The sequence below is a fragment of the Enoplosus armatus genome, chromosome 10, assembly GCF_043641665.1.
Source record: "Enoplosus armatus isolate fEnoArm2 chromosome 10, fEnoArm2.hap1, whole genome shotgun sequence".
Classification (NCBI taxonomy): domain Eukaryota; kingdom Metazoa; phylum Chordata; class Actinopteri; order Centrarchiformes; family Enoplosidae; genus Enoplosus; species Enoplosus armatus.
In genome coordinates, this window is record NC_092189.1 from 8094349 (window position 1) to 8108875 (window position 14527).

Sequence of the window (14527 nt, forward strand, 5' to 3'; positions counted from 1 at the left end):
CAGTCTGGCACAGTTGTAACTCATTTTATCATGGACAAAAATCACTTAGGCACTTCCTTACTACTCACACAGGCTTTAATCTACAATTACTTATCAACCACTGCAAGGTTTCTCATCCACTACAACACCAAAAGGTCACTTCACACAAATCACCAAACAATATGTTCCTTAGCAGCATCTAACCATGCAGATAGTTTTGATGCAGATTTGCTGAGGTTTGAGATCTCCACTGCTGAAACATCTGTGGCCACCTTCATACTATTCAAACTGAAAAACTACATTTGAAGAGGTCAGCAGGAAGAGCTCTTCACAGAAACGTCCAGTTACTTGAGTTAATCCACACACCTCAGTCTGGGCCATTTTCCATTCAAACTACATCTAACTAAGAAATAGTTGCATTTAACATGGATTTTTATTATTTATTGGGTCAGCGGATGAGAAATTCCGTTCACCTCCACTGTATGGGTGTGGCAGGAGAAGTCCCAGAGACAAATATTTCAAACTGTGGTCAAATGAAACCCAAACTGTCTGCACAGCTAGATACCACTGGGGTTACTTGCAAGTGGTTTGGGCGAAGTAATGTTTTACAACCCTTAGCAAACTAACGTCAAACCATTTGGCCAAAGAGATGCCAGCAAGACGGTGTATTTTACGATAATTTACATACTGTATCCAACTGAGAACAATCCAAAATTGAATAACAACACACGTAACACCAATTACTGGTGGAGGAGCGACAGGGTGGGTCGAACACCTGGTCCACTAACTAAGCTAACTAGGTGCTAACACTATCGTTAAGTAGCTAACGCTAAAGTTGCACCTGTTGAAGCTAACTTTACCTACATTAACGATGGTTTTACCCAGTTCAAGTAACGTTATTTGACAGCATAACAAGTAAATGATGCGGTTATGCAGACGTTAAAATCGGTGTTGACAAAAGTTAACTGATTTTTAACTGAGGCATTTTCTTATATACAGGTCACAGTTAACATTTGAGCCAACTTAGCTTAACGTACGGTACGTTACCTGCTAACGTACAGTGCGCCAAACACGGCACCTTGCTAGCGCTAATGCTAGCCGACACAACAAACATAAACGTTAGCTCCGTTAGCCTGCTGTAATACTGCGAAAACCTTCAACTGTCGTGTTAATAGGCTATCCAATTAACCAGTCCACGTAATAACTGTTTAAATATTTCACTTGAATTGAGTAACTAGTAAAGAAGCGTTGTAAACTTACCGAAAACAATCCACTAGAAAAGCTGGAGTTTAAAAGTTCAAAATGGAGGAATGAGAATTACGGAGTTCCTTGCCTCAAAAGTTTTCCTCCCTTTTCCTCCCCTCGCTGACTCAGTTTAGAAGTCCTCCTAACTGGCGACCTGACAAGGTACTTCCTCACAAAAAAGATATCGAAAAGTAAATACAACAGCAGCTTAAAAAAGAACGTCAGCAGTTAGTTACCTGAAAAGTTTCGGTTAAGATTGTTTCGATGTCGCAGACTATTGCCCAACAATGGATGAGGCGTGGGGGGGGGGCTGGGGCGGTGACCGAGTTCCTGAACTTCCTGGCAGCGGGGCAGGGCGACCACAAGACACAGCAAGTCCGTAAAACGAGGAGGTGTTTTGGGCGTGGCACTCACTGTACGTGTCCATATATGGATTAATTATTGCTTCCATGAAACTAGTGTACGGGCAGGCCAAGCGTGTGGGATAGCAGTTTTACCTTCTTAACATTTAGTCTGAAGAAGGAAACAGTTACCAGGAATGATAAACCTTGGAGTGAGACAGTCATGTGGAACCATAGTTACGAAGCCTACATACTTTGCAAATTTTAACTCCCATAATACAGCATGTTTTGTTCACCACAATACAAAAATGTAGGTTAAGGATTTCAAGCAATATTATATTAGAGTTAAGCTTTAATGTCATTGAACAAGTACTGAGACTAACCAAAAGTGCAGAATAACGTGCTATGTGTAGAGGTAATATATAAATGACAGGGGTAGATATGAATACTTAGATATATACAGTATGAACAGTAAGCGCAGTATGAACCGAGTGAAATGAATGCACTATATATACAGCATGTACAGCAGTTACAGTGGGTGTGGACAGTAGTATGAATGCGAATATATATCCACTTGGGGAAAATCTTATCTTTCATTAAAAATTTAAATTCAAAATTGTAAATGTTTTCAAATCACATGTGTCTATAATCTTTTTTTTCCTTCACATACAGTTATTTGGCAGAATCATATTTTGTAAATGGTAGATGTATCATTTTGGAAGTTATTTTCTTGTTGGTCCATTTAAAGTCTGAGCTCACAAGATGCAAAACAAAGCCTTTTCAAACTGTAACCAGCTTTTGTCAACGTCAGAGTGTCAGACGTTATCTCAGTGTTTCTATCTTCATTGCTACCATATGACCCATTCTGTTGCATCTGTTTATTTCCTTTTAGTGTGTTATTGCAATTTAGAACAGCTTGGTTTCAAACCTCAGAAATTGTATACTATTGCATTCATCACATGCCTATCATTAACTAAGATTATATGTTGTTGTTTTATAAATCATTGGGTTCAAATGTTGTATTAACAAATTCAACAGAAGACACCAGAGGAGGACAATGCTCCAGAGTCAACTGGTGCAGCATCAGGTGCACACACATAATGAGCAGGTTGTAGCTTTGGTTTCTCATATTTTATTAATATATAATACACATCCTACTACAGCAGCACTGACATTTCAGATGAGACTTCTATTCAAATAGCTGGAGATGTCACAAATTTTACAATTTCAAGGTCAAGAAAAACTATATGAGCTATGATCGGTATGCAGTAGACACTCTTTTATGGTTTGTTGCAGCTGTGACTGATAACATTGAGACATTTGATAAACATATTCAAGAGCCAAGTATTTTAGTTTGGGCCTAATGAAGTGTGAAAGCCATAAATAGATTATCTGAAGAGGCCAGGTGCCACCCCTCCCGCCTCACTCTTCCACCTTACACACACACGCACATGCAAGCGCGCACACACACACACACACACACACACACAATGGATACACTGCCTCTTTAAACAGTGGTATCATGCTGATAAATTTGACTTCATGGTCGCATAAAGTAACTGACAGTCATTTGGTGATCATGTTTTCCTTTGGTGTGTGTGCTCAGTAAACCTCATTGGGTCTATTTACAAAAGAGAAAATATAATCAAATTTGACAAAGCAGCGCAAGGAGATAGGTCATAATTCCAATTATATATAGATAGAAAAATGCTAAAAAAGAAAAGAGCAGACATCTGCAATTCAAGGAGGCGGCCTCAGAGAACATTACAAACAACAATGGTGTTTTGTTCTGCAGGCAAGTACAACTAACACACTTCTATTTGTTGGCTGGAGTAGGTGTTAATTAAGAAGCTCCACCAGTGCAGCATGAATTACAGTCCTGAAGAGAATGAGCTTACAAATGTACTTACGAAGCTCTTAATGAAGGCCTCAGAATATAATTATCTTCTGGAAAGACACTCCTGAATATTTTTTGTGTGCAATAATAAATTGCAAAGTAATTGTTTTCTCCATAGAGTTTTGACCATGCCAAAACTGAAGGGTCGCGTATTAAATAGGCATATTGAATTCCCGCAAACGGAGATATACCAGTGAACTATCTTGTGTGTAATATTAATTTCAGTCAAGAACAGGAGGACCTGCCACTTACACAGTGTAGCAGAGATTTGTTTATCTAATTATGACTCAGTGGTGAAGAGGGATTGGAAGTGGTGCAATTGGCCAGCTCTGTCCTGGGATGCCCCCTCGATCCAGTGGAGGTGGTAGTGGAAATTAGAACGATGGCTAAGCTATCATCCCTGATGGAGAACATGTCCCACCCCATGCAGGACACTCTGACAGAGCTGGGCAGCTCCTTCAGTGACAGGGTTGCTTCAACCGCGGTGTGCGAAGGAGAGATATCGCAGGTCCTTCCTGCTGCTGTCAGACTTTACAATCAACACTGCTCCCAGTAGACCACACACACACCAAAACTGACAATTCACTCATGTGCAATATCACTGTACACTAAACTGCAGTATTAATATTTCCTATGTGCAATACTGTAGATTCAACCGTTATAATTCATTATATCTTGCTTTTACTGATGCACTATCCCCTTTGCTGCTGTAACACGGCACATTTCCCCTCTGTGGGATAAATAAAGGATTATCTTATTTTATCTCATCTTAATTGTGTGCTTGAATGATGAATGTTTGTTCAAGTAACAGCTTGTTGGAGGGACAAGTTTGGGTGTCCTTGACCTTCAATCTTTTTGTACCTGTTGGGCCCGACAAATGATAAGAGCACAGCATGCTATAAATAATTCCTTCTCATTATGAGGAGGTGCACATGTTTGTCACACACTGAATGTATAATTGAGCACATGCAAATCTGTAGTGTGTGGCACTATGGCGGATCAAAAAAGAATAGACAAGATGGTGAATATGTTATTTTTGCATTTGTAATCATAATGTCTAAAAAATTACATTTATGTTATTAAATGTGTTTTCCTGAGCTGTCCACTCAGTGATACAATAGATTAGTTTTACATTTCTTTTCAGGAACCAATGTCTTATGGAACGGCAGTCTCAGCACTGCTCCATGCTGATAAGAGAAACACTCATGGTTGCAGCCACAGGTGAGCTTCTTTCACCATTGTGTTATCATTGTTACGCAGACATGGAAGTTACTGTACGTTATAGCTTCCCGTCAAAGTAGTTACTCATACTTTGACGTTGACTGAAGTGGAAGCTCCTTCACTGCAGGAGGATTTTGTTCTCTGACATAAGGAACACAGCGACTTTCAGTCTGCCCACATTCACCTGACTCATCCTGACAGCTGTCCATGGAGCTGCATGATGTCATCTGCCGGCTCTCCCTTCCCGAGTAAGACCTTGTACCTCCATGATTAGGCATGAGCGTGGTGCAATGTAGGCGTCACACCCCCACAGCAATACCCAAGGGGTGGAGAGGAAAGTCAACAGGCTAGTAACACTAATGATTATCCTCGATAGCAGTCGTTCACTGTGACTTTCTTGCAGAGGTGAAAGGAAACATACATTATCGCAGTGAATTAACAAAAAGTCCCTTGGGAGGACACATCAGACATGTTCTCAGCAAGGTGCTGTGACAATGATGTCATGGTATCAGGAAGTAGCCTTGCCATCTGATTGGACCATTGAGAAGGTTGCAGATTTCATGACTCAACTGATGCTAAGCCATTGTTGGCAGTCTGTTGAGCTCCACCTGCTGGTTCAGACTATTGTATCAGACTGTGGCCTTTTGTTCTGGTGTGGTTAGTCTGTGTAGTATCTCTCCTCGGCTTTAGAAGAAGCAGGAAGTAACTGAATGTCGTGCTTCTGTGTCTGTCGCTGGACCGCTGAGTAACCTTTGATAGAGAATAATTTGGTCTGTTTTTATGAAACTTAGATCTGTAAGTGCCCATCTCAAGCTTGGTATTTAGTCTGAGAGGGGTCTTCAAAGCAGTGTTTGTTGCAGCACTTGAAGAGGTGCTGTTGACATTTCTGGGAAACAGTGCTGTCGACGTTATTAAAACAAGTGAGTGTGATTTGCTTTTTGCTATCATATTACACCGGATATGTTTCACAGATGGGGAGACAATAGCATTTTCATAATCATTTTTACACAATCAATGATTACTGACTGAAATGCAATTATCAGCCGACTGCAAACACACTTGTCACTCACAGTGCACGCGCTATTCCAGAAACCTTGTTTTATTCTGAAATTCTCCTGAGAGCTGCTGCCCTAATTTCTTGCTTTCCAAGTGGGATTCTGACTAAAAGGAAGGTGAAGAATGTGGAGGAAGCCATAATGCAATTCAAAGCTGTAATGAGTCTCAGGTTCAGGCACCCTCCAAAGCTTTGAAACCAAACTTGTTATAAAGATGCCTGTGTGCTCCATAAATACACTATACAGTGTACACTTTGTTGGCATAAGCAGTACATATGCACAAGGTCACAATATTACCAGCACTGAGGAGCTGAAGACAACTTACATAACATCAGATTGCACATTACTGTATGGATTTAATTTCTTAATAAGGAGCTCTGAGGATATCTGTGTGTCACAGGCTTTTTAAAAATGTTTTAATCTGTGTAATGTTTTATACATAGAGTGTACATATGCAGATATGAATGTATTTATTGAGCAAATGTCCTCAGACAGAATGTCATATAACCAGGACACATTTTTAAGTGAAACTGGTATGAAAATAGAATGAAATCGAATGCATGGAGTAAGAGTAAGACTTCTTTGAGGTTCCAAAACTAATTATGCCTATGAAAGTACCACTGTAGCCTAAGGTTCATAATTAGAACACTACAAAGCAGCCTCAGAGTATGTTGTTCTAATGTGCCAAAATAGCTGAAGCAGACAGTGTCACCTATATAAGAAATAAAACAATAGAAACCTGATCTTAAGACTGGCATTAAGTCTGTGTTCATGACGAAGCCTGAAACTTTTACAGTACAAATGTACAAAGTTAGTATGGTGTTGTTTTTACAGCTATACACTAGACACTAAATCAAAGCAGGATTTGATACATAATGCAGGAAATTTAAAAGTATAGTTCTACTTCAGTTTATTTTCTTTATAATATGTGTAACATTATCAGTATTTTGAGCTTCAAAATCTCTTTTGGTCAGTTCTTAAATATATTCTATCCACTGAAAAAACGGTCTTGAGTCTGACTACAGCAGGCAAACAGTAGATGGTACATTATGCTGCCCATCCAAGTCAAGGGCTCCATAGGAAACAATAAAAGAAGTAGTCAGCTAATTTCCAGAGGAATTTTATAACAGTGTTATTTAGTCTTTTCTCAGATAGATAGTAAGAATGACCCAGGCAGTCTTGTGGCAAATTGGAAATTGAAGCCAGCATGTGATAGACATGACTTCCAAGTAGGGGAAATGACCTTTCAATATTAATGATGCGGAGAGCCATGACATCATCAGGACCTGTTTGGGCCCATGTGATCCATAGGAAATGAATAGATGTGACTGTACGAGAATACCAGCTCCCCCACACCCCCCTTTACGTCATATTTACTTTAATAAAAATGTATCAAACCAACTACCACACTCTACGCTTGAGTCACTCTTTATTGAATGCAGCAGCAGAAGTGTAGTAATTCAATGAGCACATCCTCCCACTCTCGACACAGCTGATGATGGCTTGTTGAAATGCAGTTTTTTTCTCTAGCTCAAGCAGAACTGATACTCCCAAACATTTGTTTGCTGGCCTGCCTGGAAAGTAGCTCATACAATGTATTGTAAAATCACATTTTCTCCAAACATAACAAATGGAATCACCTCCGCAGAACCACCCAAGTCTTCTTCCGGCGATGAAACAGCTGGAAAAGGAAGGGGAGTAATGCTGTTCTTTCTGAGTACCCCAGCTGTGCCTTGTTTTTGATACATTGCAAAACATGGGTCATTGAAAGCATAAAATTCTCACACATCACAGAAATCGTAGCGATGGAAAGCGATGCGCCGTCGGTCTGACATTGATTCTTTCCGATGTAAGGACTCCTGGTGGGGAGGATGTCACCAGTATCAGCTTTTATTTGTGGTTTCCATCCTGAGCTGTTGTCAGTCACTTTCACCTGGTGTGCTGCTGTGATTTGAATGGATAATGAGGTGTAGAAGTGAGTGAAAAGTTTTTAGCAGCACCTGATAGCAGCAAAAGGCATCTTCCCCCTTCAGGGCTTTAAAATTCAAGACGCATTTCTTGCAAAAATAGCTGTGTTTTGAATAATGAATAGGAGATTGAAGAAAAGCTGATCCTCTGATATGCAAAAATCTTATGCGAAATAAAAAATACACAGACTAAACATGCTACTGAAGTGATTATCCATTTCCCAATACCAACATGATAAACAGCAGTTTTTATTCATATATAAGAGTACTTATAAACCTGAAGGGAATTCAGTGAAAATGTTGATCGTCAAAGTGAGATGGATAACTACCCATAAATTATCCAGAGTGACATTCCTCACTCTCTGTAAAAGCAGTATACCTGCAAGTGAAAACATCAGTTTGAAGAGGTAACAGCACAGGCAAACACAGCAGGGATGTGCTTCAGATTAGTAAGAAAACCAGCAATACTTACTTAGAAGTGTGTGGTTGCTGTGAACCAGCTCGCTGATGGCTCTGAGGAGTGAGACACAATGTTGAAATACTGCTGGACCAGACAGCAATAAACGCCCAGTCGTTGCCTGGGTCCACCACAGTAAACAATCGCTGGGTATCTGTCAGCTGGATGTCTAATCAATCATGGGAATGTGTCCACTTTAATGCACTGTCAAGAGAGGTTTATGGATTTCTATTTTGACACGTCAATGTTGCCAATAACAGGGAATCCCATGCGTCTATTATCAAAGTTTCACGATATTTCATAAGAAGAGATAAATTCTGTTGTAGCATAAAATCAATGGATTTCTTAGACTGGACATTTTTAATTCACTTTTTGAACGGCACATTGCTTTATCCAACCCCACAAGTAAATACAAGTTTGTTACTTTGTACTGCAACTAACAATTATTTTCATTATCGATTAATCTACTTATCTTATCTTTGATCTATGCAGTTAAAAGCAAAAAATGCCCATCACAAGTTCCCAGAAATTTTGTTTTCATTAAAATTTAGAAATGATTAATCGATTGTCAAAGTTGCAGATACATTACATACATACAGTTGATCGACTATTTGATTCAGCTCTACTGCATACTGTACACAGTACACAGCTATGGAGTCACGATAGGTTCAGTGATTTACTGAGACGCTTTAAAGCGGCTACAAAGTGAAAACAATGCGACAATGTGAAAGGCGTCGCTCGTAGTAATGAACCCACAGGGAAATCTGTGAATCTGCAGAGTTTCTTAAGCAGTTCCAGCTCATTGTTTAACTGCCCGGCCCGCCACTTCTACTATTTTGATAAATTGCTATTTTTTTCACTCTCACCGCACTCATTTCTACCACAGAAGGCAGCTGTTTTCAAACTAAAAAACACTGTGTACTACCTGCTCAGGATCACAGACACAGTTAGCAACGAGCTGGTGAACATAGTGGAGTGTTTAGCGGCTAAAAAGCTAGCATTTCCCTCTGGAGTTGGTAGAGACCAAAAACAGAGCTAAGAGTTAATACTGGACTTACATTCGCAAGGTAGAATCATGACTCCAAATGAATGAATGACGGCTGGATGTGTAGATAAGCAACTGCTGGCTGTTAAAAGGTAACTTAAAAGGTGATCATGTGTCAGTGTTATGTTCACAACTTGTAACTGAATTTTTACAAATAGATACTTCTCGACACCATACTTGTTATAATATGCAAAACACAAAAAGAAAAGATAGGCACCATCTGTGATAATGTCACATCTCTAATATTGTTCTCAGTTTGCAAATTTGAACACAATTCAGATGTCTGACATAGGTTGAATGCAAAGGTTCTACCACTGATAAACTGTAATCATTTGTCCACTAATGAGGGGTGTTGCAAAATGACATTCAATTTAGTGACCTTTCATTGAAAAGTCCTGTAATTACACTTGGATGTGTACAAACGAGCTAAACTGAAAGGCAAGGATTAATGTCCGGAAAAAACTGATCACACCCTGTCAGTTTACATTTTGTGTGACACAGCTGACATCCACGCCAGAGCAGCACATCCGCAGTAGGATAAAGAACATGGCAGCGAAAACTAATCCCAGGGTTAAACAGTTGACTGTGACGCTGACATGTCTTTGAAGACGGACAAAGACAAGACAAAGTGATAATAAAAGATACTGTCACATTGCAATTTCATCTGGGCAAGAACTATTGTTGCTCCATTTAACATACCAAGGTTATCTAGTGACAGGAGACAAGCCTGAAGAAATACAACCAGCCTGTGACAAATATAATGCAGCTTATCCAAAAAATTTGTCTTCTCTTAAGTCTAATGAAACCATTAAGCATGAAGCATGAAAAGATGAGGCGAATGACCAGCTGTGTTTTAACAGAATCGGAGAGAGGAAATGGGTTTGGAGGGGCAGAATAAAAGGAAGACACAAAGTGAGGAATGGACCTAGTTAAGAAGAGCCCCATGATCAAAGCACAGGAATATGTAAGAAATCTGCAGCCAGCCAGGGCGTTGCAGCATCAGGTTGCTCATTGCATGTATGTCAAAGAGCTTTTCTCACATGTAGGACCGCAGTCTGCACCTCCAGCTCATTTCTTGCTGATTGCTCAGCTTCATTTCACTGATTGTGGTAAATGTTTCATACGCGATTGGAGGGGGTATGCCCACAAGGAGGGCTTCCTTATGAAAAATGTATCCCGACAGATGTCGAGGTCTGCCTCCCCTGCCACGTAACGCTCATCTAAGCCAACAGAGAATTGATTAGAAAGCTATCTATACTCACTGTGAGGACAAATTCTTCAAATGCTGCCTTGCATTGAGCTGCATTTGAAGAATATAACAGTGACTCTCACAAAACGATTTCTGCCGTAGTTAAAAGTCATTAATATCAAAGTTATTGAGCCCCTAAGTTGCAAAATTGCAAATTGGGCTGGAATAATGCATATATGCCATCTTAAATATTGTGGAATGTAGATCTTTTTTAAAATGTCCTAAACCTGAATAAATCAATGTTTCTGAAATTAACATTCAATAAAAAAGGTGTGATATGAGATATATGCTCATGGTGCCAAAATCATGGAGAATTAATACTCAACTGCTCAGCTCAGCAGATCTTTTCAGGCTGTTTTAACTCATTGTTTTGATTTTACGGCCCACATATATACTGCAAGGATTAGCTACTTGCTGGTGAAGAAAACTGAACACCAAGATAATTTTTCCTATGAGGTTGTCAAAAACAGCAGCTGAAAGGAGAGTGAATATGGGACTTAAATGCATCAGTTATCTGGAAAAATGTCTCAGAATGACTGCCAACGGTGCCCTATGTCTGCTTAATGTGTAAGTAGCACTTTTTAATATGTTAGCCTTTACAACTTTAAAACGCTGCAAAATGGTAGTGACTGTGAGGCTGTCACTGATATTCTGCCCCCTACTGGACAAAATTCAGCATGAACGCAGCTTAAATGGATTTATGGCATTGCGTCCCTTCAATTCATTTTGTGGGTTGCATACTGTGACATTCCATATGGAGTACGTGTACAAAATACTGATATGTCCTCACTTATTGTTTGAAGAAGATGACCAACTTCAATGACGACGCTGGTAGCATGTGTGTGTGTGTGTGTGTGGGTGTCTTATGAGCTGGTAGATTGAGTCAACACATTTTTCATAATAAGTGCCCTTCACTCGTCAGCAGATGCCATTCTATATAGAAAGATGAGCCACTTCCTAATCTCTTAATGAAAAAAGTAGAAGGACAGTTAATACTCTTGACAGATTCCAGTGTTATTTAATTATTTCAGCATTTTTGTCCTTCCGCACTGTCTAAACTTTTAAACATAACAAAAAGCATTGGAATTGTTCCAGAAACTCACAGAATTAGTGCTGTAGGTGTACTTCTAGAGAATTCATGACAAACACAAGGTGGAGACTTTAAGATGAACTGCTCTAAACTGAGTTAGAAATGTAAAAACTTTCCATTAACTCATATACAGTCTCCAGCACTTGTTTACTCTTCCTTTACAATTAGTTTTAACTCTTTGATCACTAAAACTAAAAGCAACTCTGAACTGTAGGGCCAACTCTACGTCACAGTAAGGGACAGTATCCATATTTTGACAACTACCCATCTGGGTGTAACATCCACTGGGGACAGGGGGGACATGTCCCACCCACTCTCTGAAAATGAAGCGTTGCCAACAACAGCAAGTTTTATGATCTCTGTTTGTCATTGATTAATTGATGTCTTTTACCATCTTGAAATGTACAAGTTAAGTATGGATACATGAAGGTAAGAAGGATTATGTTCCTATACAAGCCATTCAATTAAAGACAAATGACATAGTGGCTGTACTTAAAAAAAGGGCATAAAGAAGGCATGTATTTTGAGCTACAGTAGAGGAATGTTTTTCAAATGAGAATGCTTTAATGCTGCCTTAAAGCACAATAAACTTCTTGTTCTGTGCTTTCATTTTTTTCACACTGTTATGCTGATGACTGTCAACTTTATCTAAACATTATATAACAGAATAAGTTCTTTGCAACTCCTAATATTAGATGATATTGTGCTGCTCCAGACATTTTGCTTACTGGAACAAATTCTGACAATCAGCAGCCTCTCAGTTGTTAGCACTAGCATCTCACAGGAAGGCCTCAGGAAGGTTTCAATTTTGGAAACTGGTCCTTTCAGTACAGAGTTTGCATGTTCTCACAATATCTGTATTGAGTTTTGCTTTGATTCTCTCTCACAGTCTGAAGACTTTCAGGTTAGTTTGATAGGACACTGGCGACTAGTCCAGACTAGTCTAGTCCATATGCACAATCCTTGCTGGGAGGTGACATTTACTAGGATTAACATCATTCTGTTCATCAGATCTTATTGATATCCACTGCTATGCAAGGTGATTGCTATCAATCAGTGCCACCAGGTAGCCTTGATGATATTCCCTTGCATTAGAATGGCCTGTCTGCTGAGATTGGGAGCTAACTCTGTAGATCTCTTTAAAGCCACACTGAAATTGTTATTTATTTTCACTCTAATGAGGTCAGCCTCAGCTTTACACAGTTACCGCAAGTGACTCAGTACCTCATAGTTAGCATTAGGTCAGGTTTCTGCTGATGGGAATTGATTTTGCCCGTTTTCCAGTTCTGTGTGTTTCTGCTGATTAAAATGTAGACATGTCTTTTAGTGTGAATGAGAGAGTGAAGCATAAGGCGAAATGCACCTTCTGTGTGTGTGGCTGCCTACAAGCTCATCATGTATTAATTATATTGCAGTGCTATTTATTTGGCCAGTGTTGTTGGATACAGGGCATAATTAAAAATACATGTTGTAATGATTGAGTAAACTGAGGTAATAAGCATTCAGGCTTGGAACATTATATATGTGTTTTCTTAACGGTGTAAAATGTTACTCCATCTAAAAATAGTCCTGCTGTGTTTAAGCATTGTAATCAGAGTTTACATTTTGGCATTTCTGATCTGTTTTTTTGCATTTTACACTTTGAATCTTGCAGAAAACCTGTCCAAATCCATCACTGGTTTGCTCATTGATAGGCTTACAGTATGATCTTCCTCTGACCTTCCTCCCTACACTGCACTGAAACGCAAAGTTGTCAATGGCAGAGTGGTCAGGAATGTTGAGCAGCCGAGGACCAGAGTTCACATACAGATACAACAGCCAGAGGTATTAGTGGGAGGAAGCAATACCATCGCCAGTGCTTGTTAGTTAATGGTGTAAGTACTTCTGCTAATGGATTGAAATAAGTTTCATATGTGGAGGAGAAAGTCGATGACTATGTATGAGGTGATCGGTAAGTGATTGGCACATTGTCTATTTTTTAATAATGTAATCCATCACGTTATGCAAGTCTTATATAAACGTGAAAATATATCACTGGGTTTTCAGCATTGACTGTCAACAGTCAATGATGTGTTGTGAAATCTGTCTGGAGCCTGGTATGAGTGTGCTATATTAAACCTAAGAAAGTGACAAGCTGCTGTTCTGATTTGTTTGTGCGCGTGTGTTGAAGAAAGGAGGATTTCTGGTCATACATGACTTAAAGCTGCTTTTCCTGTCTCCACATGCTCACCTGCGCACCTAATGAAACTGAACTTATATCACACCAAATTGTATTATACCTGCAGCAAGCGATGGTGTGAATTTCATTATCTGGTCTGAAAATAATTGTTGAAACTTTTCACAATTGAAAATGAAATTCCACATCAGCGTATATAAGATGCTGCCCTAGAGCAGCAGTGTATCGTCCATTGCTTAAAAGATGAATCTAAATTATGTTAACTGACACATGACGGCTCATAGTGCACTACTGATGCCTAATTTGTTTTTTTACTTTAGCTGCTGTCTTCCTCCCAACACTGTCAAACCTGCAGGATAAAAACTTTGAGAGCAAATCTGTCATCAAAAAGATTTTCGATGGCGAATCATCCATCATGCTCTGACGCATGGCTATTGTGCCGCAATCATGAATGTGTTTACCATGGTCCATTTACAGTGGTGGGGAGTTCATGTCAACTGTATATCATGTGCTCTACCTGAAGGTTGTAAATGCATAGGCAATGGGCTGTGCTCATTCTGCGAGTAGCAGAGGACATCATAGCTGGTCTCAGCCGTGCCATTTACAGTAATGTGCTGGGTTATTGTAAATAAATGACTGGCATTAGGTGTGTGAAGCCATTTGGAAACAAAGACACAGAACACAGGTAAGAAACCGCAAAAGCAATCACACGAAAAAACATTAGAGACTATTTTTCTTCCTTTTTCCTTCCTTGTTCCCTAACAAACAACTCCAGCATTTGATTGTAATGTTCTGGACTAACAAA

General features: G+C 39.5%; 1 protein-coding gene across 1 annotated transcript in view; it reads right to left on the bottom strand.

Annotated features, from left to right (window-relative positions):
• ctnna1 (catenin (cadherin-associated protein), alpha 1) overlaps nt 1-1516 on the bottom strand; it is a 76820-nt gene extending 75304 nt beyond the window's left edge. Inside the window, exon 1 of the mRNA XM_070912916.1 lies at nt 1240-1516. The gene's annotated coding sequence lies outside the window, so the exon portion shown is untranslated. The remainder of the gene's footprint in view (nt 1-1239) is intronic.
• Between the last annotated feature and the right edge of the window lie 13011 nt (nt 1517-14527).